Source organism: Choloepus didactylus, chromosome 6 (genome assembly GCF_015220235.1).
Source record: "Choloepus didactylus isolate mChoDid1 chromosome 6, mChoDid1.pri, whole genome shotgun sequence".
NCBI lineage: Eukaryota > Metazoa > Chordata > Mammalia > Pilosa > Megalonychidae > Choloepus > Choloepus didactylus.
The window spans coordinates 60,435,915-60,463,128 of record NC_051312.1 but is presented as its reverse complement, the minus strand read 5'-3'; the positions used below and the strand labels follow the sequence as shown (position 1 = coordinate 60,463,128).

At 42.5% G+C, this 27,214-nt stretch overlaps 1 pseudogene; it reads right to left on the bottom strand.

The window, feature by feature from the left end:
• Window positions 1-6,272: 6,272 nt before the first annotated feature.
• Window positions 6,273-7,244, bottom strand: LOC119536951 (annotated as a pseudogene).
• Window positions 7,245-27,214: the final 19,970 nt, after the last annotated feature.

Below are 27,214 nucleotides of genomic sequence, written 5' to 3'. Positions count from 1 at the left end.
AATCTACTTTATTATTTCCTTAATCTAACAAATAGTTGGCATTATAACCAAAATTTTGATAAAGATTAAAAAGTTCTTAGGTTCATAATTCTTAATTTCATCTTTCAAAATAAAATCCTAAATAATCCTTTTTCCCTATATACTTGTGAGATTTTAGTCTCCATGGTAAGCAGATTCACTTTTGGTGTTGTGTGTGTGTGTGTGTGTGTGTGTGTGTGTGTGTGTTTGTGTGTGTGGTTTCTTTAGATAAAGAGGCCACCAGTATAGCATGTACATCAGATCATCCTGGCACTGGCTACCTCCTAGGAACTTTGAGGATCTCCAAATTCATAGTATAAATTCTCTGTAAAACAGCTATGTGAAAAAGAGTAGAAAGCAAAACTGCTGCAAATCAGTCCAGTGGAAAAAACCAAGAAGCTACTTCTGGCCCAAGCAAGAGTGTCCAAGACCTTCAGAAGTCACTGAAAGCAACCAGGGAACTCAGATCATCCTATAATTTCAAGGGTTTCAGTGTTATCCCCAAGGATCCCAAGTACCTTGAAGGCTGACCTATGTCTTCTAATAGCTCTTTTTACTACAAGGCTATGAAGACCAAATGATTCAATAGGGACCAAAGCGCTTAATAAACCATAAATTACTGTCTGTTTAAACTTGGAGCTCTGGGGACCAACCTTTCTCCAAGATTTTATCAAGCACTTATTATAAACAAAGCACAAAGGCTTTGAACACTGAGAGGAATTACAAGGCATCAATCTAGTTACATATATAAAAGCACCAGATAAGGATTATAAATTATGACAATCTTTTCACATCACTGTGCACAGAAAATAATTGAAGAGCACATGAGGGTCAACTGAAGAGGCTGTTCGTGACAAAACACCAGCTGATATGATCTTGAATTACTCTTCTTTCTCTAATTCTGAACAGGGATTTACAACCCTAATAACTTCTTACCCTGCCAAGAGATTCTTATTCTCTCACAATGTTACAGACAGAATAAAAGACTTCAGCACAGAGTGAATGTTCTATACCTGCTACATGGAGGGACTCAGATCAACTGTGAATAATCTGAACCCATCAATAGTGTGTGACTACAAAGAATTATTTTTAATTGCACCATTTCCAGGCTACACAGATTGCTTAGTTAAATTTGCATATTATTGAGATTTATTTCACTTTTTTAAACTATCAAAGGGAAAAATGAAAGCCATAGATTTCAACCACAATCTCCAACCAAAGACCTAAAAGAGTAAATTAAAGATACCAGCATCTTCAGATAGCCCATAAAGTCTTTGAGCAATTCAGGATTTTCATCCTAAAAATAATTTTTCTACATTTACAAAAGTTTTCTAATTCCCATTTTAGACTCATAATCTATCTATTCAACTTTTAAAATAGAATGAATGCCTTCCTCAATATGATAAAGGGCATATATGAAAAACCCACAGCCAGTTTAGTACTCAATGGTGAGAGGCTGAAAACCTTCCCTGAGATCAGGAATAGGAGAAGGATGCCCACTGTCACCACTATTATTCAACATTGTGCAAGAAGTTCTAGCCAGAGCAATTCACCAAGATAAAGATATAAAATGTATCCAAATTGGAAAGGAAGAAGTAAAACTCTCATTATTTGCAGGTGATATGATCTTATATTTGAAAAATCCTGAAAATTCAATCACAAGCTACTTGAGCTAATAAACAAATTCAGCAGAGTGGAAGGATATAAGATTAATGCACATAAGTCAGTAATGTTCCTATACACTAGTAATGATCTAACAGAAGAGGCAACCAAAAACAAAATTCCAGTCACAATAGCAACTAAAAAAAATCAAGTACCTAGGAATAAACTTAACCAAGGACATAAAAGACCTCTACACAGAAAATTACAAAATTTTACTAAAAGAAATAAAAATGGACCTAAATAGGTGGAAAAATATACCATGCTCATGGATAGGAAAACTAAATATTTTTAAGATGTAAATTCTACCCAAACTGATCTACAGATTCAATGCAATCCCAAATCAAATTCCAACAACTTACTTCACAGACTTGGAAAAGCAAGTTATCAAATTTATTTGGAAGGGAAGGGGACCTTGAATAGCCAAAAACATCTTTAAAAAGAAGAATGAAGTGGGAGGAATTATACTTCCAGACTTTGATGCCTACTATAAAGCTACAGTGGTCAAAACAGCATGGTATTAGCATAAAGCATAAAGATAGACATATTGATCAATGGAATCAAATTGAGAGTTCAGAAGTAGACCCCCAGATATATGGTTGACTGATTTTTGATAAGGCCCCCAAATCCACTGAACTGGGACAGAACAGTCTCTGCAACAAATGGGGCTGGGAGAACTGGATTGCCATAACAAAAATAATGAAAGAGGATCCCTATCACACCCTATACAAAAATTAACTCAAAGTGGATCAAAGACGTCAATATAAGAGAGAGTACCATAAAACTCCTAGAAGATAATGTAGGGAAACATCTTCAAGACCTTGTATTAGGAGGTCGCTTCTTAGATATCACACCCAAGGCACAAGCAACAAAAGAAAAAAATCGATAAATGGGAACTCCTCAAAATTAAAAGCTTCTGTACCTCAAAGGAATTTGTCAAAAAGGTGAAGAGGCAGCTAATGCAATGGAAGAACATATTTGGAGACCATGTATCTGATAATAGACTGATACCTTGCATATATAAAGAAATCCTACAACTCAACAACAATAGTACAAACAGCCCAATTATAAAATGGCCAAAAGATATGAAAAGACATTTCTCTGAAGAGGAAATACAAATGGCTAAAAAACACATGAAAAAATGTTCATCTTCACTACCTATTAAGGAGATGAAAATCAAGACCACAATGAGATATCATCTCACACCAATAAGAATGGCTGCTATCAAACAAACAGGAAACTACAAATGCAGGAGAGGATGTGGAGAAACTGGAACTCTTATTCATTGCTGGTGGAACTATATAATGGTATAGCCACTCTGGAAGACAGTCTGGCAGTTTCTCAGAAAACTGGATATTGAATTACCTTATGATCTGGCAATTCCACTTCTCAGTATATACCCAGAACATGTGAAAGCAGTGACATGAACAGACATTTGTACACTGATGTTCACAGCAGCATTGTTCACAATTGCCAAGAGATGGAAACAATCTAAGTGTCCTTCAACAGATGAATGGATAAACAAAATGTGGTATATTCATACAATGGAATACCATGCAGCAGTAACAAGCAAGGTGGTCTTGAAACATATGGCAACATGGATGAACCTTGAAGGTATAATTCTGAGTGAAATAACTCAGACACAAAAGGGGAGATATTTTATGTTACCATTTCTGTGAACTATCTCAACAATGCAAAATCAATGTGATATATTGAATATTGGGGACCTAGTGATAGACAACATGACTAATGAGGGGGAATGATACTCTAATATGTTCAGATATGTTAATGATGATGAATTCAAAGGTATGGTAATGGATAGGGGTGACGACTGTTAAACTCAAATCCTTCAGAGTGCTCCTATTCCAACTAAGTCCCAAAACCCAGAGGCAATAGCCTCTTCAGGAAAGTCAACCAGATATGTCCTCTTTGCCCATAATGTCAACACCCCTTTTCAACGTGAACAGGTTAAGGTGGTCACTGCCTAGATATCCCTGAAGATCAGGAAAGTGATTAAACTAGGGGAAGGGGTAGCAACAGACAAGGTAGACTTTAACAAAGAATTATGAATACTAAATCTTTATATAATTTGCTTTTTCTTAGTTGCTAGGGTATTAGAATAGATAGAAGGAAAGAATTGAAATGGTAGAACTGTAACCCATAATATCATCTGAAATTTGTTCTATAACTACCTGTGAAATTGTAATTTGAATGCTATACCTTTTTGTATGTATGTTATATTTCACAGTAAGAAAATAACTGAAACTATGGTACTATAACTCATAATAACTTTGGAAATTTCCTCTATATCTACTTGTTAAATCATACTTTGAAAGATATTACCTTTTTGTGTATATGTTATATTTCATAAGGAAATAACTGAAACTGCGGAACTGTAACCTATAATATTCTTTGAAATTTGCTTTCTAACTACTTGTTAAATTGCACTTGGAAAGTTATCACTTTTATGTATATATGTTATAGTCTACAATTTAAAAAAAACATGAAAAAAAAATAGAAACAATGCTTTACTAACAGCTCTTCAGTGAGAACCAGACAGATTTACGTTTCTGTTTGTATCCTTCTAGAGAAACATCTGTCTCTGCCCTTGGATCTAGGTTTTTTGTGACAACAAAGACAAAACTGTATACATGTAAAGTAAGTTTCAATGTGAACACCAAAGCATTTAAATTTACCAGTATAGGATTTGACTGAGCTGCCAACAGTTTCTCAAAACAGCCTATCTACATTAATAAGTATCACCAACTTCTAAGATAATTCAGACTCAAGATAACTTCCAAAATAATTTAAAAAATCTGCAACTACCAAATTAAGAAACCAAGGAGTCAGGGGTGTAAATCTCTCTGGCAACGTGGGACATGACTCCCAGGGATGAGTCTGGACCTGGCATCATGGGATTAAGAAAGCCTTCTTGACCAAAAGGGGGAAGAGAAATGAAACAAAGTTTCAGTGGCTGAGAGATTTCAAATGGAGTCGAGCGGTCACTCTGAAGATTATTCTTATACATTATATAGATATCCCTTTTTAGTTTTTACTGTATTAGAAGCTAGAAGGAAATACCTGAAATGTGGAACTGCAACCCAGTAACACTGATTCTTGAAAATGAGTGTATAACTATATACCTTACACTGCATGACCGTGTAATTGTGAAAACCTTGTGGCTTACACTCCCTTTAGCCAGATTATGGACAGATGAGTAGAAAAATGGGAACAAAAAAGTAAATGAGTAATAGGGGAGAATGGGATGTTTTGGGTATTGTTTTTTACTTTTATTTTTATTACTTTTTTTTGGAGTAATGAAAATGTTCAAAAATTGATTGTGGTGATGAATGCACAAGTATATGATGATACTGTGAACAATCGACTGCACACTTTGTATGATTGTATGGTATGTGACTATATCTCAATAAAATTGCAAGGAAAAAAAAACTAAAGAAAAGAAAAGAAAAAAGAAACCAAGGAGTACTGAAGCATATTTAAGACATGAATCAACAGAAACAAAAGCAACATACCCATATTCTCCATCTGTAACTTTAAAGAATAGCAGGGTTATATGGTAAAGTGAATGTTTAATGTATTCAAAACAATGCCACACGCCATAAATTTTTTTCTGATGAAAACTTTAAATAGAAAAGTTTTTACATAAAGTTTTGAATAAAAACTTTCTAGAGCCATTTATGTCCTCCCCTCCCCCCAAAAATCCTCTCTGGTGACATAATTGGTAAGCAGAACAACATATTTGGGCCAAAATAAAATCAGAATCAAACACAGGAAGCTGAAAGGAACCTTTCAGCAATCAAGTAGTTTCAGATTTCAGAGATGAGTAAATAGAAGCTGAGAGAAGACAACTGATTATTTAGCCAAATAGAGACACTCAAGAAATCTGCATTAGTTCAAATAAAAAAGACCTTTATGTAACATTTACCAATCTCTAACAACATCATACAGCATACTCTAAAAAAACTAAAATTAGATTTTCTCCATTTCTGTATACAACCATATTTATACACATAACACACACATATATAGATACACTTCAATCGTAACTAAAAAAGATTCAAGACGCTACTTTGATGGTGCCAGTTATCAAAAACATAGTTTGCTGTATCTTCACAAAAAGGTAGTTCAGAAAAATTAGCCCAACTTTTGGCCGATGTCCCAGAAAGTCTTCTCATCTTACCCATTTTCAATATGTGCCCTAAACTGCACCTGGACCTGCAAGACTCACCCCATCAACTAAAATAAGCCACTCTGTATGCAAAAACAGAACTCCAGGTAATAAATTGGTTCACGTGCACTCACGATACTGGCACCAAAACCCAATTCTTTTTTAAACCTAAACAAATATGTAATTTCAGCTTGAAAAATGAATCTGAACTGAATCAAATGTTTTTAAAAGTTTAACATTTAGCCAGTCTTCAATGGAAAGTAAAGAATAGCTAAAAAGAACCAATCACATGAAATACAGATAAATTTAAAAATCAAAGTAAGATTTCCCAAAGAACTTATCATTAGCAATAAGCTTTCAACTGTGAACTGATAAACAACCAAAATCCTATTAATTCTGTTTCTCTTTAAGTTTCCTGTATATATACATTTAAGTATATATTTAAATTGTACCAAATACTGCTTATAAATGGCAATTACTGTGAAGCAGATGATGATGAAGTTCCAGGTAATTCTAGCATGTTTCCTAACGTACTGGTACTGGCATGTGGATCATTCTGAAAAGATAAATTTATTGAGTTTCATTGCTCTTTTATGATAATGTTTGTATCTCCTAGTGAAAAGGTGGCTGGAAGAAGGGCTTCTTTTTCACTGCTGCCATCCACTTCATTTCTTTGCTTATTTTTCTGTGTTTCAGTTTGAGGAGCTAAGGGCAAGAATGGTGATTTGGCTGCACCGTGTCTACACTCTGGTGTGCTGTCTTGTCCATTTCCCACAGCCACTTCTACACCATTCTCTGGTTTAGGCTCATACTTGCAGATGGCATTGGTCTAAGTTTCCTGAAGAATCTCCTCTTATATTCTCATCCTCTGTGAGTGGCTGTTCTGGGTCTGTTTCAGAAACCACATCTGCATCATCCACACGAGAAAATTCTCAATGTGCAGAAAGCCATTCTTGACAGTCTTGGCTACTTTTACCTGGAGTTCAGGGGAGTTATTACCGAGGATTCCTGTTTCATAGCAAATGCTGTTGCACCACCAGGACTCAAAAAAGGGCAAAAATTGGCAACTGAGCTCTTGAATCACTTTTCTTCAGGGCATTGAAAGGATTCTGATCTATCAGCAGACCCACTTAAATATTCTACATTGATCACCGAAGTCAAGTCCTATAGTCTCCGCCGGGGAATGTTACAAGATGGAGAATCTTGTCCACAAGCATTTTGAGATGAGCCACCCATTAAGTGGCCCAGAAAAACTGGATTGACCATTATGGAACCGGTTGTCCCTGTCTTCAGAGGCATCTAAGTGCACTGGACTAGAAAAGGGCAGCAGGCAATTTCTTCTGGGTAGTTCACAAATGTGACCGATCCTGCGTGGCATCAACCGAGCCCGGCGCCCCCTCCCGGGCCAGCTGGGGGGACGGGGGGACCCTCAGTGGCGAGCGGGTGACCCTCATTGCCCTGGGGCAGGAATGGAGCGGTAGGGGCAGAAAGGAGCGGCTTGCGGAACCCGCCTCTCGCCGCGTCTCTCTTCAGGGGAGAAGACAGCGAAGTTGACCTGCCCAGCCTATTCCGCCACCGCCCAGGATTTTGTTTTTTTAAGTGGTGTTTACCCCATCTCTATCCCTAAGGTTTTTTGGAAGAACAAAACCTTTTGTGCAGTCTGCGAGTGACTTTGGAACGTTTTGTGAACGCAAACAGCGCACTCCCCCCACGGGAACTGGAGCTGAGGCCCCATTAGCAGGAACAGAGTTCCAGGTCTTTCATTAGTGAACCTCCTGCTGGGAGCCCTAATAGGATTTCTTCCCCTTGCACTTCGGTTTGCCCTGGCTCTTCATGCTGTTTCCACAGTGTTTGCTTTAATAAGACAACTCCTGTGATAGGAGGGGTGGGGCTATCTTTCCCTTAAATAGACAAAGGTGTTGCTCTGTTTCCTGTCATTTCATGTGACCAACATTTGATGACAATCCCGACAATGCTAAGCCAGGAAGATTACAGCAGCCACTTGGCCCTAAAAACGCAGCCATAGCTGGGCAGACTGCGCCTCACCGAAGTCCATTTGTCTCAACCATGTGGAAATATAGCGGAAATTCGCTGGGTAGGGGCAGGGATGGGTGAAGAAAGGAGAAGGGGAGGGGAGGAGCACAATTTTTTTTGTGGATTAAAAACTTGAAACACAAACTAGTGTCAGTGGAATAAGGTAAAGAACTTTTTAAGTAACCAATTATGAAAATAAGACTAGTAATATAGCTGAGGAGGGTACAGTAGTGCAAGCGAGCTCAATCCTGTTCGATTACAGGGAAAGGTGATAACAATGTATAAAGTGGATGCCTCAAGAAATAGAGATATAAACCTATTATTTAGAGATGGAAAGGTAACCACAAGAAGAACTTAAAACAGAAATTGTTTAACAAATTAAAAGTGGTTAGTTCTGGGTAATAGGAGTAGGGTTGAAGGGGGCTGGGACAAGGGAATCTTTTTTTTTTTTTATTATGATCTTTTTTCTTGTACTTTTCGATTTTATGCCAAGTACATATATTACCTAGATAATAAGAATAAGACATTTTAAATTGAGCCCAAACTAGTGCCAATCTCACTTATTTGCCAGCTGAGTTGGGGATGGAGAGAGAGGTGGGGTCTGAGCTGTCAGACTCAGTACACATAAAACATCACCTTCTGCTGTTGGCCTTGTTCACATATGAATCGTGAGCAAGAGGACTGGACTGCAGTGGTCCTGGCATCTGTTTTCACATGCTTAGCTTGGCTGTGAAGATTTGGATGCAAGACAGGTGCAAGCTCGTGATTGTCAAGAGCATTACAAAGTGAATTTCATAACTGAGTGATTTCCACATCCCTTGCATGCCCTATCCTCCTTGGGTTACTTACAGAGGATTACATACACGAGGAAGCCCTGGGGATAGGGGAGAGCTTTCTCTGTCTCAGCCCTGTAAAATGTCACATTTTGGGAAAAAAAACAAACAAACACCTTTATTCTGTGCTTGCTGCTTGGGCTGCAACTGGTAGAGTAATACAGCTCTTCATGATTCTTTAGTCGACTCCTTATTTTTTTGTGCTGATGGATTTAACCACTTGTTCCCAAAAGCATGTCTGCAGGCTGTCTGCAACAGTACGTCCTGAGGAACTTTATTTAAAGTATAGATCTTTGAGTACCATCCATGTCAGTTATAAAGCAGTGAGTCTTGCCTGGCGTTTGGGAATCTGTAGTGAGTCAGACATGCCGCACAGCTGTGGGAACCACTGCTTCAGTCCCAGCTAGCTTATGTAGCCCTTACACCAGTCTTTAGAAACAGAAGGCCAAAGTTCAAAAACGTTAAATCATGCCTTCAAAACACACTTCGAGGAAAATCTGTATTGTCAGTATATGCGTCTGCAGGGGTGGGCTGGTAAATGTTTAACATCCACTTCTCCCAAACACACCTCCCCACAAAAGCCCTGATTTGGAGCATTTGCCAGTTTTTGTGGTATAAATACACATGGCCAATTTCAAGCTACCAATAGGAGGTCACTCAGAAGCATATGTACAGACAAATATTTTCACCATACAGAGACAATAAATGTAAAAACCTCAAGAGCACAGATAATAGTAAAGTGTAGTAAAATACTTAGGAAGAGGTAAGTTTTAAGTATTTATTACCTTTGTAATAAAAGTTAATTGTAAGTCTGTGTAATTTAATTTGTAAAGATGGCTGAGTTTAACAACCAGCTGGAAAAATTCCTGAAAATTTAACAAATGGCCCTTGCAAGTACTATAGATAAAAGCCAACTCAGCGGGCCGCTGTGTCTGACCCAAAAGCTCTCCATGCAAGTGTTTAGCAACATGCTGTCTGTGGAATGCTAGTCCTTTAAAGTCTTCTCTAAAACAAAAATTTTAAAGGCCATGTATATTTGGGAGAGGCTACACGTTCAATCTCCTTTAAAATCTTCCATTTAGACTGGTATATTACAGGCCCTAAGAAGCTCTGAGGTAAGTAGATTTGTTATCCTCAACCCAATGTTTCCCTTTCTTAATGTAATAGCATTCAGCATCTGCAAAATCAGTGTTCTTTAGAATCCACCCGGGGAAATGTTGTACATTTGGGGAAATCCTAGCAAAGTGATTAAAACTACAGAACCTGAAACCCATCACCTGAGTTTGAACCCCGTCTCCACCCTTTTTTTAGCTGTGGGTCCTTGGGGAATTTACTTAACCTTTCTGTTCCTTAGTTTCCTCAGCTATAAAATAGGAATCATAATAATTCCTATTTCATATGCAAGGATTAAATGAGTTGACTTATAGTAAAGTGCTTAAAACAAGGCCTGGCACATTAAAAGCTCTATTTGATCTTAACATACTATATTATCATTGTTAGCCTCACACCATTCAGCCTTTAGCTCAATCACCCCAGTCACCCCAACCCTCAGGTTTCCTGCCAGGCTACATGGAGCAAGGCGGAAGGATAGAGAGGAAGGGGCTCTCAACATTACTCCCCGAATTCAAAGCATCTCTAGCCATGCTAGGCTAGAAGGACTTAGTATGTGCTTTTCCCTTCCTAGGACTTGCCAACTGGGACTGTGATTTCTAGCTGTGCATACATTTAAATAAAAATCTCCTTACCAAGAAACCACTTAAATGTCCCTTGACATTGGTTACAGAGGAATTTTCTCTTGCCATCAAGAAAATGTTAATGACTTCTGGTAGGCCACTTCCTTCTGAGTCAGCATCAGAGCAGGGACCAGCACCCTTCACGAAGACCAGCTCCAGGTCCTGACCTGCCCCAGCCATCTCATTTCCATGACTTCTCACTCCAAGGCCTCCTTCTTGCCAACGCGGCTAATTGCATCAGCAAAGGGGAAGGCGGTAAGGCCACAGCACACAGAATTCCACCCAAGTTGGATTAAGAGAAGCTAGCTATGACTTCATCCTAGCTTTGTGAGAATCTGATTTTATTTGAAAAAAGGGTGAGTTTTGGTAAAGGACCTGAAGAGGTCACAAAAAGAAATACAAAAGGTCAACAAACAAAAATATTTTTGACCTCACTAATCAAAGAAATGTAATGAAATCAAGATATGTTTCTTTTATCAGGATGGGCAAATTTTTTTTTTTTTTTTTTAAACTTGACAAAATCTAGTAGTGGCAAAAGTGTGAGGAAACCAGCACTCTCCTGCACTATTATTGGGAATATATAATCTTTTGGAGGACTGTTTGACAACATGAATTAATATTTGGAATGCCTATGCCCTTTGACCCAGCAATTTGACTTTAAAAATTTAGCACAAGACACAATTGGACAAGTAAACAAAAATACATTACAAGAAGGTTCAAAATGGCTTAAAATAATGAAAAATTGGAAACAAAACTATCTATGTCCAATTGAATTGTTGATCTCAGTTCTCCACCCTAGTCTACATCTACACCCTTGCCATGCTTTCATCACAAGTGTATTTTCCCATCCCTTTAACTTTGGGCTTGGCCATGTGACAGGGAAAGATGTCTAGTGTTAAGTGAAAAAATCAGGTTTCAAAACACAATCGATCTATGTAGAATTACACACACAAACATACCAAGGCATGCAGGTATAAGAAAGGGTGTTTTGCCGTGGTTATTTCTGGGTGGTGGGAATTTGGAAAAATATTTTATTTTCAATGTAGTTTTGTGTATTGTTTGATTTTGCATTTCAAAGAGCATCCATTTTCATAATGAGAAATATGGCAATGGCAGTGATTATGATGTGTACTAAGAAAATAAAAAGACTATCCCTCTGGAATAAAGAGAAAACCTAGTTAGAGAGAAAAGAGGAGCCCAAATTGCAGACAGTCTCAGAAGGTAGGTAGAGTTCAGATTTGATGTATCAAGAACTATAAGTAGACATAATAATAGGTAACACTGAGTGATGTTTATTCTGAGCACTCTGGTAAAATGCAGTATCTCATTTAATCCTCATAGCAACCCTGTGAGGTCATAATTATAACTGTCCCTATTTTACAAAACAAGAAACTGAAGCTCAGAGAGCATAAATAATTTGCCATGGATCACACAGCCAGGAAAGTGGAAAACTTGGATTTAAACCCAGGTCTGTCTGACTGCAGATCCCATCTTCTTCTCCATTATACCCACTTGTTCACCCTGCAGGGCTTTGAGCAGAGGGAGTGACATGAGGACGTGACAAGGAGACACCAGACTTGAAATCCAAATTCCTGAGCTCTTACAACTCGGTGACCTTGGATGCCCTTGGTGGTGGCAGTATAGCACAGAAGTTAGCTCATAGCTTTGGTCAGAATCAGAGGTCAAATCCTACCTCTGTACACAGTAGTCTGTCTACCATGGCTTTATCCTCCCATGAAAACATGGAATAAATAATAAATACTTTCTTCATAGCATGAGAACAAAATGAGATAATGTATCTAAAGTATCCACTTCAGTTCCTGGCCAAAAAGCCACCAATACATGGTAGCTAATATTTTAATATAAGTGAAAGCATCCTCGAAACTGTAAAATGCTGATTAGATACTAATAGTTACAATCTATAATTTCAGTGAACACAACATCTAAGGGAAATAAGTCAAGAGGGCTAAGGAGAGATTGGGCTTATCTGAGCAACTGTTGCCTTACCTGGGGGTGACCCGATGAGAGCCTTGGCTAGAGGTGGCAGTGGGGAGACACTCCAGTGGAAGAATCAGCAGGACTGGGTGACTGGCTGATACCTGGAGATGAATAAATGTGACAAGTTCAAGAGGACAACAAGGTTTCAAATCTGGGAAAAGAATGATGATACTGAGGAAGAAACCTTCATACATAATTCAACAGAAATGTGTGGAAAAGTCAGGGGAAAATTCTCTCTGAAGGATTTGTTCATTCATTCATTCCAAATATTTATTGATCACCTGCTGTGTGCCTGGCACCAAAGGACATTTGAGCAGATTACACTCTGGTGGGTGGGGGATGGGGGATCAAATCACAATCAAGTGATCACACAAATAAATGTAAAAGGTACCTATGATAAATGCTACAAAAGAAGAGGTACATGGGGTTATGGAAGCATAGAACAGGAAAATGTTTCCTGAGACAGTGATGATTCAGCAGAAATCTGAAAGATGAATAGAAATTTAAAGAGAGTTTAGTACTGTTGCCTTGTAGACGGTGGATCAGCGTTCTGAGAGGCAATTTATTTTTAGCCAGCTATATCAGCAGTTCTCAAACTTGAGTGTGCGTCTGATTCATGCGGAGAGCTTGTTAAAGCACAGATTGCTTCTGATTCAGTGGTCTGGGGTGAGGCACAAAAATTTGCATTTCCAAGTTCCCAGGTGATACTGATGCAGGTCATCTGGGAAGCACACTGAGCACAACTGCTCTAAATTAACCCTCACAACCAGTAGAACCAAACATGAGCAACTTCTAACAAATGTTTTTCAGGTTGCTCACCACAAAAAAAAAAAAAAGAAAAGAAAAAAATAAATTTTGAAAGTCTTTTTGTTGCAATATTTTTACCCCCCACGTTTTAATGTTAACATAACAGGTTCAACCTTTCTCCTTACTGAAAAAAATAAATAAAAGCAAAAAAATATCCAACTGTAATCATAGAATCGCCCTGCAGTTAGCTCTGGGTGAACAAATGTCAAAGCACTGTAAACAACTCTAATGGAATCTTTGAAGGAAGAATTTGAGCATTTGGCCTCTGAGACTGCAGTGGAAAGCAGAGAACCGTTGCAGCACTCGGAGCTGGACTAGGTTTTTACTGAGAACAGTGTGTGTGGGTTCGGGAGAAACCTGTAATTTATGGCGTAAGAAATGTATTCCTTGGAGGCTGACAAAACAGCGCAAACTGCTAACCATCAACCACAAATAATACTTTAAAAAGCAACTTTTAATTACACAAGTTATGTATGAATACACTGCCCTTCTAAGCAAATCAAAACAGGATAGATAAGACAAAGCTTCCCTGTTTTAGTTTTCTAAAGCTGACAATATACCAGAAACGGACTGGCTTTTAACAATGGGGACTAATTAACTTACAAGTTTACAGTCCTGAGGCTGTGAAAATGTCCAGATCAGGGCATCAACAGGAGTAGTTTTCTCCCCCAAGAAAGGGTGCTGGAGATCTAGAGCTCCCCTGTCACATGGCAAGACACATGGCCGACGTCTGCTGTCCTTTTCTCCTGGGTTTCATTGCTTTCAGCTTCTGGCTGCTTCTCTCTCAGCTTCTCTGGCTTTTCTCTCTGTTTTCTGTGATTGCTCTCTTTTAGCTTCTGTTTCTCTTAGCTTCTGTGTGTCCTCTCTCAGCTTCTTATAAAGGACTCCAATAAGAGGCTTAAGACCCACCTGGAGCGCGCCTCAATTAAAATAACCTACTAGAGAGGTCCCACCCACAATAGGTCTACACCCACAGGAATGGATTAGCTTTAAGAACATGATCTTCTGGGGTCCATACAGCCTTCAAACCATCACACTCCCCAACACTAAATCTTCTCTCCCCTTCCCCAGAGATAATTTATGCTGTCAGTTTGGTGTTTATGTTTCCAGATCCTCTTTCACGCAGTTTCTATGGGAACAATTGATTCGTGTGTGATGGTATCACACTCTATGTACTGTTCCACACTTTTCTTCCACTCACAGTACCTCTTATGGATTTCTCCATGTCAGTGCATAACTCCACCACAATTTTTATAGGTGTTTATTTATAGATGGGCATTTAAGCTGTTTCCTCCTGACCCCTCTTTTTCAGCCATGGCACACAATGCTGGAATAAACATCCCCATCTGTGCTTTCCTGTAGACAGGTGTGAGTGGTTCTCTAAGGGACCTATTGTGAAAGAGAACTACTGGGTCATGGGTATTTTAGCATTTTACATTTTAATAGATACTGCCAAAATGTTTCCCTACCCCCACCAAAAGGATATAAGTATCACTGCTTCCTGATACATTTGCCAATACTTCATGTCATCAAATATGTAAGTCCTACCAATCTAGAGGGAGAAAAAAAAATACTTCATTTGTGTTTTTATATTCATTCCATTACTTGAAATTTTGAGCATATTTTCACATTTTTATTGTCCATTTATATTTTCTTTGCTGGTAATTGCCTTGTCATGAACTGCTTATTTTTCTTTTGGGTTAATTAACTTTTTCTTGTTAATTTGAGGAGTTCTTTCTGAATTCTAGAGACAAATCCTTTGTCTTTATACACAGCACAAATATTTTCTCCCAGTTGTTTTTAATTTTAACTTTGCTTCTGGTGGCTTTTGTCAGAGGGAAATTTTTAATTTGGAAACAGTCAAATTTATTAACCTTTCCTTTTAAGGGTTTTGCTTTCTGTGCCTTAAGAAAGCCTTATCTCTGCCTTCATATATTTTGGACTCACTTATGTGAAGATTTTTAAAACCCAAAAGCTGCACAGCCAGAAATGATCTTCCATATGCTGTAGTCTAATCCTTTTGTTTTACAGATGGGTAACAGGGAATGTGATGTGTCATGCTAGATACAGCACCCCTGATCCCCGTAGCTGAGTGACCAAGACAGCCCTTGAGCGCAGGGTTTCAGATTCCAAGGAACAGAACTCGAGATCTTTCCCTGATGTATCTACGGTGACTTTGAACAAGCTAATGCAGGGGCCTCTGGTTGGGAGAAAGGCCAATTAAGGTTGGCACTGGAGACCAGCTGGTCAAAGGGTCTGGGGCAGCTGCATGACCTTCCCCGGAGCCAGGCTGTCTATGCACTCCCTAATGGAGTACTGCCTCAGTTTCCTCATCTATATTTTAGGGATAAATAATAATACTGCAGAGGGGTATTGTGAGGTTAAAGGAAATGATTTATCTTTAAGGGCATAGCATGTAGTTCGTGTCCAATAAATATAAACTATCATTTATTAGTAGGAGTAACAACATATCACCGTTCTTGCTTGTTTCTGAAAACTTTTGTAACCCAGGTTTCCCAAACCTCACCAGCTAGTGGGAACCTGTTTTGGATACCTCCTGTCCACCCTCCAAGTCCTCTCAGCCCATCTTTTATCCAGCCCACTGTTTGGTGACCGCTTCAGCACAAACTTCAGCCAGCTTTGAGCAAGTGCACCTGTCAGTGCTTCACCTGGGCCATGCTTTCCTTCTCTTGTCTCCTGACACCCTGGGGGAGGGAGGACACCTGAGGACTTGCTGGAAGTGCGAGGCAGTTAACTCCCTGGGTGTCACCGTTGACCAGTGGGGGACCAAAACCAATGGATAAATGCTCCCCCTTTCATCCCTGGGTGGACAGTTCTGAGATGCTTGTCATTAGCCTCCTCAGAAGTGCCCACCAATCGAGTGGTGTCCAATCTAACCACATTTCCTTGCAAACCATTATCTCCAGCTCTGATTTCAGGGTATTCAGGCGGAGACCTAATGGGTTAGTAATAACTCAGTTGTCACAAGTCCTTGTCTCCAACACAGGACCTTAGCCTCTGCCCCCTAATGCAGCCCCTTCCTCTTCCTCCAGGGCCCACTCACCTGTTTTCACAGGCCTTCCTCACGTGTTCTTCTGCTCTGGCACCCTCACTGACAGTCGCTGCCTGAGAAGTCTCTTGAGGGCTCTCTTGTCCTCTCTAGTCCTCACAAGGACACAGTCCTCCTCAGGGTACTGTCTTCTCACACTCCCAAGCCCGCAGCCCTTGTGGAATCAAGACAGCACTGCATTCCTGGAGCACTCCCTGTAAGAAGCCACACCGCAATACAAGAGCGTGTGGAAGGAGGCATTTCCCTCTCTGCCCTCCCTTGACACCTGGTCCCCTAAGCAGGCTGCTCCTCCAGCTCTGCTTGTCCTCCTTAGGGCTCAGACATGAGTCTGTGGGCCGAGGCCTTGACCACTAGCTGAGCAGAGAGCTCAGTCTCCCCAGCTCTCTGTCTTTCCCTCTCAACCCCAGCCAAATGGCATTCTTCAGCATCAGGAAACCCAAATCATCTGTTTATCACACATGTCTGAATGCCATTTAGACTTTAAACCCCTTTAGATCCTTTATGTACCTAAAAGATAAAAGGCCCTTGTGAATTTTACCTGCTGTTGATGTCTGCACTTCTGAGGGAATCATTTCCATTGCAGCTGAGACTTTACCTGGCAATTGTCATTCATCTTTCAAGACTTGGCTCAGCCAAGTTGTGGCCCCCAACACCTTCCTTCTCATGCCTCCTCCAGGCAAGGTTGGGTGCTCCTTTTAATACTCCAGAAGTACCCTGTGTGGGATTGTAATTCCTGTCTTACTGTGCTGCAACCTTTTACAGTTCTGACACTGCCATTAGACTGACAGGCTCTCAAGAAGAGACGCCTTGCTTTTCTTTAAATTCCCAGTATACAGCCTGCCATGTCATAGGCCCTCAGAAAATGTTTGTCAAATGAGAGAATGAACCAGTGAAACACTGAGCCCCTCTGGGAAGTGACAGCATCACTAGTAGATGGGTTCAAGCTCAGACTGGCTCAAAAAAGAATGTTCATACAGAGGCATCAAAATGCGTGTTTGTTGAATGTCTCCTCCACTAGAATATATACTTAATAAGAACAAAAGCTCTCTTTTTCTTGTTTACTGCCATATTCCCACAGTTAGAGCAGAGCTTGGAAAATATATGCCCTCAATCAGTATTTATTGAATAAATGAATGAAACAGAGGTGTATTTCTATCTGCCTTCTCTCCAGAGACACTGACTGGCTTGATTTTCTGGTTTTCTTCCCCTCCCGGGAAAGAGGAGAGCATGGAGCTAATCTTCCTTCCCTTTCCCAACTGAACAGTGTATTTTGGGTGCATTTTTGCAGATGTGAGCTTAAGCCTCAATGTTAAGAGAGTCAGAAGTGTACCCCAGAGAACCAGGGTGAGCAATCAGCCAGAGTCTCAGTGCTAGGAATGGGCCAAGGGGAGCTAAGAGTTTGACCACTGAACCGAAGCTGTGGGGCAGAAGGTGAAGGGAATTATGACATATTTTTCTTTTGATTTATTGTTTTTGTAAGAAGGGACCTATGTACCCAGAGAAGTATGAAGGTAAAGTAAAAAATTCCTACAAATCCTGCAACCTCGAGGCAACCACGGTTAACATTGCAATGCACATCTTTTCTGGCATTTCCTTGTGTCTGTGCACGCATGTTTGCATGTGTTAGGTTAGATCCAGCACAAGGGACAGACAGCCAACATAACAATGACATGAGTTTATTTCTCTTTCACATGGTTCAGGGCTGGTAAGTTCCTTCAGGGTGTCAATTAGCTAGCCTGTTTCTATCTTGTTGCTATATTCTACATGGCCTCCACTTCATGGCTCAAAGAACAGTGTATGCATTCTAGAAAACAGAGAGGAAGGAAAACAACAAAAGAGGCAAAAGGAAGGTATGTTGCCTCTTAAGGAAGTTTCCACATAATATTTTTGCTGATATCCCATTGGCCTGAACTAACTTACAGGGCCATAACCAGCTGCAAGGAACACTGGGAAATGTAGTCCTTGTTGTGGCAACCATATGCCCAGCTAAAAATACTACCACCATGAAGAAGGGAGGAATGGATATCCAGGGGTATCTGTGTCTCTTACATAATAGAATCATTGAGACAGTATAATATGTGGTAAGGATTGCAAGTTCTGTAGATAATTAGGGTTGCAATCTAGCTTAGCCACACACTCTTCAGTTTACTCACCTATAAATTGGAGTTTATAGCAGAATAAACGTTTTATACAATAGTCCTGAGGATTGGATGAACTAATGTATGTAAAAAGGCCTAGCATAGTGCTTGACATATTGTGAGGTCTCAGTAGAGTTAGTTCTTAATCCTCTGCTTTTTGTTTTTTGTTTTTGGGTTTTTTTTTTTTTGACAGTCACCAGTATAGGACAGACATAGTTCTATATCATCACCTGTAGATTTACTTATTATCTTTATAAGTGACTGTATAGGTTCCATGAAATGGAGAGAACATAATTTACTGATAGCATCTTATGAGCTCCTAATTTTTGCTATTATCAACAATTTTTGCATCTAGCCCTCAAGCAAAGATGATTCCAGGAATCTCAAGGGCATGGAGACACTGTCCCATCACTAACACCTTTGTTGCCCCTCCAGGGTCTTCATTCTCCCTAACCAGACTCCCCTTCCAGTCAGTAGTTCCTCAAAACTTGTCTTGGTCTTGGTTTCCAAACAATCCTGAGACTCAGCAGAAAAGTCCTCCAAACCAGCACTTTTGTCAGGAAGGAAATAGCACTTATTGAACACCTATTATGGGCTAAGCAATGTGCCAGGACTATTACCCATATTACCTCATTTATTGTCCAACAGTCTATGAGGTGGGAAGTATTACCTTATTTTGAATAAAAAAGAGAGAAAATAGAGACTCAGGGAGTATAAGTAACTTGCCCAAACACAACAGCTATCTGATAATGGAGTCAGGTCTCTAAGTGCAAGGTCCTGGTCATTTATTCCACATTGTTCAGTCCACAGAGCAGGCATGGTCTGTTTTACCTGGGCTTGTTAAAAATCTCAGGAAGCCACTTCACTGTGCAGTGTGATACAGTTTCAGGCAGCAGCGAGCTTAAAACTGCAGAAACCTCTCTTCAACCAAATGTGGAGTTCATTAAGCTGCGGGGAGCTCTTAATATCTTCACCAATTCAAGCCAGCTCTGCTCTCCCTGAATAAAGGAAAGAACTAACCTCCATCCCTAAAAACATGAATGAAAATCTTTGCTAACTAAATACTGAAGATAAGCATCTTCCCCATTTGGCTGCAATTACCTTGGTCTCAAGTCACAACATTGCTAGTGAAATGATTAACAAAATAATGGTAATTATACCAATGGTAAATTAAATGGAAATAAAAAGAGCTCAGTGTACTGTTCAATTTCCCACTTGGGGACCACTCCTAAGTTGTGTTCTTCCTCTTTCCACTGGGAATTTCCACATGTAAATAAATATGCCTGATTGAAATCGCACACTTAGACCTCTATATGTGGTTAACATTGGGATCTAAGCTTGGGATTGCTTCCTTCCTTTCCCAGGTAGAGTTCCCAAGGCTAATGTCTATGAAGATGGATTTTACACCCCTAGTAAAATGTCCCAATGAATTATGTAAATAGAAACAGGCACCTTATAGGACTGACCTCTGCCACAGAATTTGACATCCCCTGCCCTAGCCAAACCAAGTGGAAAATTGGATTTAAAGAAAAAGAATCAGGACTTCATTGCAACCCAGATGCTTTGTGGTGTCTGAGTTCTCACCATCACAAATCAACACAACCCCACCGAGAGAAATTACCAACAGATGTGACAAAGAATGGGCATGACAGTTGGGCTCCTGATCAAGTCAATGTCAGGTCCCCATCCTGTCAGAAGTCCTTTCTTAGGGTCTGAGCCACAATCATTAGATTTTCTAGTAGGATACCTTACAAAGAGAGAGGGAGCCCTGGGTTGAAAACTCAGCTTTGCCACTTATTAACTGTGTGACGTCAGATACATTACTTAAAAAGCTCTCTGAGCACCAATTTCCTCCTTTTTAAAATAAGGATAATAATAGTACCTGTTTGCAAGGTGGTTTTGAGACTTAGAAAGAGAATTCATGTAAATATGGCAGTGTGCCTGGCCCAAAGTAATTGCTCAATGAATGGGAACTCTTATTATCAGCCTCAAATGAAAGGCTAATTCCACTCCAGTGCGGGTAGCTGAACTTGTGCCTCGGCTTGCCAGGCTTGGGCCAGGGGACCTGATATCACCCCCTGGGGAGGGTAGTAGGTACGGGCGTGAGTGCCCTCTGCAGCCCCCCCGAGCCTGAGGAGCGAGGTCAAGGCAGCTCCCTTTTCCTCACCCAAAATGCCACTGGCAGGGGAGGCTTGCCGGAGGAAACCGCCTTTCTCCCAACTGCCCTTTCCCCACTTCCTTATTTTACCCACACACTCCCTGGTGCCAAGGCCGCTCCTGCCACCGCCAGCGCGCATGCACCGTGGCCAGAACAACCCCCCGCCCGTTGCAACGGCTCCTGCGTCCTCTCAGAACCAATCCTAGCCCCTCTCCCTTCAATATTGCCATTTTAGGCTACTTCACCTCCTTTCCAGCCCTGCCCCTCTTACTAGCCTATATAACCTGTAATCACCCCTGAATAAATCTCTTTGGCGCATACCCCTACTGGATGAAGAGTGTTTTTGTCCTTATTGCCGCCCTCCTTGCACGCCTCTCGCCGAGGACTCTGGCCACGTCCTCCGCCTCGCCCTCGCCTCCGGGAAAGAGCCCCCGCCGCCGGTAACCTTTAAGCAGCCCCGAGAGCTGAGGGCTCGGCTACTGGCCGCCACTCCCCCTAGAAGCAGTAACCCCGACCGCAACTGGTGCCCTGTGTGAGGAACGTCTCCACACGACAGTTTGGCAGGTCACCCGCTCGCCCGGACGCCCCTCCAGCTTCCCATTTCCTCGCCTGCAAGGTAAGGGCCGCCTCTCCCTCGCCGCTTCCGGAGCCGTGGGAGGTTCCTTGCTCCGAAGCCGCTCCTCCCTTCCCCCACGCTCTCTTCATCCAGTAGGAACTCCTCCCTTCCCCCACGCTCTCTTCGTCCCCTTGTATGCGCACTTCTATGACCCCCGTTCCTCCTAACACTCTCCCTCTTCCCCTCCATTACTTTGCTGTAGTTCTTTGTATCTTTATTTCCTCATTTGGTGCCGTGTGCCTCTTTGCAACCGCCCCCCCTGACTGCTCTCGTTGCCAAAGGGCACTGCTTTCTGCTCTCGCCGTCTCCTTCGGCCTTGCAGCCACAGTTTATCTCATTCTCTCTGCTCAGTAAACTACTCCTCCTTCTCCTCCCCGCCAGCCGGCCGGCCCGGCTCGGGAGCAACTCCCCCTCCTCTCCCCTCAGCTATGGGTAATCGTATATCTACATGTCAGGCACCTCAAGTTCGTGCTCTGGCGGGTCTCCTAGACACACATCGCTGTAAAGTGTCTGTCCGGCAGCTGCAGATATACTGGGATCTCCTGCTGCCCTTTAACCCATGGCTCACCACTTGCCATCTTTGGGACCCTGTTACTTATGATCGCCTTATTGATCGAGTCACTAATGCCATGGAACATGAGAGCAAGCGCTTCCCTCCCGGCTTGCTCCCCACCTTGATAACCATCCGCTCCTGCCTTCAAGGCTCCCTCCCCCCTGATAGAGGCCCCGTTAAATCCAAAGAGGCCCTATCAACCCAGCCAACAGACTCAGATAGCGATACTAATTCAAATCATGACTCGGATACGGAGTCCTTAGTCGAGCAGATTAACAACGCGCTCGAGGTGACTCCCAAAAAGCAAAATAACACTGCGCCACGCCAAGATGGCGAACTTCCTCCTTCTTCTTCCATCGAGGGGAGGAAATGCTCCGGCGATGACATCAGCCCTAAGTTGGGCCGGAAACCGCATATGCTTTACCCCGCCCTTCCACAGGGCGGAGCTAGTCCACCATCTTATGCCTTGGGCCCCACCCTTTCACAGGGCGGGGCTGATCCACCATCTTGTGTCTTAGCCACGCCCACCGCGCCGCCATCTTGCGACGCTTGGGGCCTCCCACTCCCGCCTCCCCCTTCGGCGAGCTCCCCTTCGGAGCCGCTACCAGCAGCTGCCGCCGTTCCTCCCACCCTGCCAACTAACAACCCCTGGCTGCCTTCTGCACCTCAAGGCAATCCTTGGGGCAACGCTCCCCCTACCCCCACTCCCGCGCCAAGTCCTCTGCAAGCGTGCCCTCCTTTCTCTCGTGCTTTTCGCTGTTTTCCTCTTAACCTTGCCCCCACCCCACAGAGGCCGCATGACTGGTATCCCATTGACTTAGATACTATCAAGCAGCTTCGCAAGGCCGTCAAGGAGGACGGGTTAGGTAGCCCATGCGCTTCCCAAATACTGCAGGATCTCGGCATGGACTATTGCGTCCCCCAAGACTGGGCCTCGCTTGCCCGTTCAATTTTTAACCCCGGTCAGTTTGTTGACTGGCGTGCTCACTTCCAGGCAGAAGCAGCTAAGCAAAGTGAGCAAGATGCAGCCATTGGAGTCTATCATCCCCCTGAAGCCTATTTGGGCACTGGAGCATTTCTAAATGCGTCTGCTTATATTAATACCCCTGCTACCTTCTGGACTGTCCTCAGAGGCATCGCCTTGCGCGCGTTTGCCAACTGCTCTACCTGTTGGCCTAATAAATTCACCAAGCTCTTCCAGGAGCCGAGTAAGCCTTTCGCCACCTTTGTCTCCAGAGTCGAAGAAACCTGCGCTCAAAAGGTAAGTGATCCCCAGGCCCAATATTACATGTGCCCATCCTCAAATCCTGGAAAATCGTGCTGTAATTCCCCCAACAAGTACTACTGTGCATACTGGGGGTGTAAAACATTAGCCACTAATTGGAAGCCTCCTGTTCCTAATCATTACCTTACCTTAAAGTGGGCCCCTACAGGGTGCAAACTCCCTATTGTTAACTGGCTCGGCCAAGAAAGTGAGAAATCCTGCACACATCTTAATCTTACAGTGCAGCTCCCCACTAATCCCTCCTGGTTACTCGGTCAAACTTGGGGCTTCAGAATCTATGAAAAAGGAGCCAACCGAGGATCACTTATTCTTATAAAAAAGGAGGCTATAAACCAACCAGGCCAAAATACTGCATTAAAAACACCCTCTAGCATAGGTTCCAACCAAGTCATTAACCCCCTTTTTCCACAGCCTTCCAGCCGCACCTCAAGTACAAGCAGCACATCCGGAGACCGCACCTCAGCTACAAACAGCGCATCGCCAACCCCACCACCCCAACCTTTTCTGCCCCCCTCTCGTTACTCCTCTCCCCTCCTCAGCCTCATCCAAGCCGCCTTTGCCTCAGTGAACTCCTCCAACCCCAATTTTACCTCCTCCTGCTGGCTCTGCCTCTCCACCTCTTCCTCACTGTACGAGCCCGTTGCCTCCAACCTCTCCTTTTCAGAAAGCACAGAAGACAGCCCCTCGGAATGCAGTTAGAATACCTCTGCCGTCCCCCTAACCTTTCATTCAGTCTCCTATACAGGAAAGTGCGTCCGCCCTCGCTCCAGTAACTCTCCCGACCTCACTGCCTGTGCCAGCTACTCATCTCCCAGCAGCTCGGCAAAATTTCTCATTCCTCATAACTCCTCCCAATGGCTCTGCTCCTCTACAGGACTTACCCCCTGTCTCAGCACGAATATCATCAGCGAATATAAAGAAACTTGCCTCCTAATTGTCCTTATCCCTAGGGTCTTATATCATAGCGAAGAAGACTTCTTCCTCCGTCTGGAAAGAACTGCAGCTCCTGCCCTTCTGCAAAAGCGAGAGCCCATCACCGTCCTTACAATTGCCTCCCTCCTAGGTCTTGCCGGCGCTGGCACCGGAATCGCTGCACTAGCCAGTCAAGGCTCCGCCCTAACTCACCTCAGGGCGGCTGTTGACGAGGACATTCGTCACTTACAAAACGCTATTTACCATTTAAAAAATTCTGTCAATTCCCTCTCTGAGGTAGTGCTCCAAAACCGCCGAGGTCTTGACCTTCTCCTCCTCAAAGAAGGAGGCCTCTGCGCCGCCCTAGGAGAAGAGTGCTGTGTTTATGCCAATTCCACAGGTCTCGTCGAGGACAGCCTGAGAAGGGTCCGAGAGGGACTGGAAAAGCGTAAAAGAGATCGTGAAGCCACCAATTATTGGTCCAGTTTTTTCACTCCCATCCTCCCATACATCCTTCCTTTTCTTGGCCCCCTATTAATAATTATTCTAGCTCTCATCTTAGGACCCTGCATCATACGCAAAATTGTCCAGCTTGTAAGAAAACAAACAGATGCCATTTTTTCCTCGTTCGTGCAAATCCAGTATCAACGACTCGCCACCTCTGACGCCCCCCACTCCAAGATGACAGCCAACCCTCCGCGACCTCAACGCCACCGGTCAACCCGCCGACCGCGAGGTCCTTCTCAATCACCTGAACATCGCTCTCGCCTCGAGTTCCAGCTTCTCTGAACCCCTGAACTTTAAACCCCTGAACTTTAAACTCCTCACCTTCGCCCAGCCCGCTGCAGCGAAGCCATTGTCAAGCGCCCGGGCACCACACCAACACTGAGCTCCAGCCTCGCTGAGCCACCGTCAACCCCTTTTTCCCTTCCCTGACCTCCCCCTTCCCTCACCCTTAGCGGGCCTCTCCGGTAAAGCCTCTTCCTCTAATTAGAAAAGAAAGGGGAATTGCGGGTAGCTGAACTTGTGCCTCGGCTTGCCAGGCCTGGGCCAGGGGACCTGATATCACCCCCTGGGGAGGGTAGTAGGTACGGGCGTGAGTGCCCTCTGCAGCCCCCCCGAGCCTGAGGAGCGAGGTCAAGGCAGCTCCCTTTTCCTCACCCAAAATGCCACTGGCAGGGGAGGCTTGCCGGAGGAAACCGCCTTTCTCCCAACTGCCCTTTCCCCACTTCCTTATCTTACCCACACACTCCCTGGTGCCAAGGCCGCTCCTGCCACCGCCAGCGCGCATGCACCGTGGCCAGAACAACCCCCCGCCCGTTGCAACGGCTCCTGCGTCCTCTCAGAACCAATCCTAGCCCCTCTCCCTTCAATATTGCCATTTTAGGCTACTTCACCTCCTTTCCAGCCCTGCCCCTCTTACCAGCCTATATAACCTGTAATCACCCCTGAATAAATCTCTTTGGCGCATACCCCTACTGGATGAAGAGTGTTTTTGTCCTTATCGCCGCCCTCCTTGCACGCCTCTCGCCGAGGACTCTGGCCACGTCCTCCGCCTCGCCCTCGCCTCCGGGAAAGAGCCCCCGCCGCCGGTAACCTTTAAGCAGCCCCGAGAGCTGAGGGCTCGGCTACCGGCCGCCACTCCCCCTAGAAGCAGTAACCCCGACCGCACTCCAGGATGAATAGACTGACAACATATTGGGGTTTTTAACTTTCTGATTTTTAATATGACTTGAGAACCTTTTTGATCTTGAAATTACACTGATTTCAGGTTGTACAAAGCTAAGTTGCTTTTTTAAAAATTACCTTTCTGCCTAGAAATGTAACTTAGAGCAAATCCCACCTTCACTGGGCCTTAGTTTCCTTGTTGGTTAAAATGAAATGGACTGAGCTAAAACTATAAGACTCTTAGGAGAAAATTTAGGGTTAGACAATGATTGGCAAGTTGGATGTTATGAAAATTTAAAACATTTGTGCTTCAATAAGGTACCATCAACAATACAAAAAGATGAACCACAGAATGGGAGAAAATATTTGCAAATCCTGTATCTGATAAGAGACTTGAATCCACAATATATAAAGAACATTTATAACTTAATAATAAAATGACAAATAATCCAATTTAAAAAATGGAAGAGGATTTGAATAGACATTTCTCCAAAGAAAACATACAGATGGTCATTAGGCACATGAAAAAGATGCTCAACATCATTAGCCAATAGGGAAATGTAAATCAGAACTACAGGAAGATGTCACTTCACATCTACCAGAATGGCTATAATCAAAAAGATGGACAGTAATGTGTTGGCAAGATGCAAATAAATTGTAACTCTCAGACATTGCTGGTGGGAATGCAAAATGATGCAGCCACTTTGGTAAATAGTCTGGAAGTTCCTCGAAAGGTTTAACATAGAATTATCATATGACCCAGTAATTCTACTCCTAGATGTACCCAAGAGAAATGAAACATATGCCAACCCAAAAACTTGTATATGAATGTTCATAGCAGATTATTCATAATAGTCAAAAAGTGGAAACAACCCAAATGTCCATCAATTGGCAAATAAATAAGCAAAATGTGGTATAGCCATACAATAGAATATTATTTGACAATAAAAGGAATGCATTGCTGATACATGCTACAACATGGATGAACCTCAAAAACATTACGCTGAAAGAAAGAAGCCAGTCACAAAGGACCAAACACTGAATGATTCTTTTCCTTTGACTTATATGAAATATCCAGAATAGGCAAATCTATAGCGAGAGAATGTAGCTTATTGGTTATCTAGGGCTGAGATTGGGAAGGGGGACAAAGGGTATGGCAAGATGACACCAATGGGGAAAAAGATTTCTTTTAGGGGTGATTATGATGATGGTAAATATACTAAAAATCAAATGATATGGATAAGATGATTTGTTTGGATCTTGCCAAATTTGCCATTTTTGGGGAAAGAAGTAGTTGTTGAAATGGGACTGGGCTGTACAGGAAAAGAATTGAGCCTGTTCAAGTTAAGCTTTGTGTGCAGTGACAAAATCCCACCACTCGATCATAAAAATTAGGTAATTCACAAAGTGCTTCAAATGCAAACTGACAGTGGAGATCTTAATAGTTACTAATGTTTGATGGGATACTTACTATGAGCCTGATCTAGGCTGTCATTTAATTCTCAAAACAATTTCACAAGGCTTAAGATGGGAAACCGAGGTT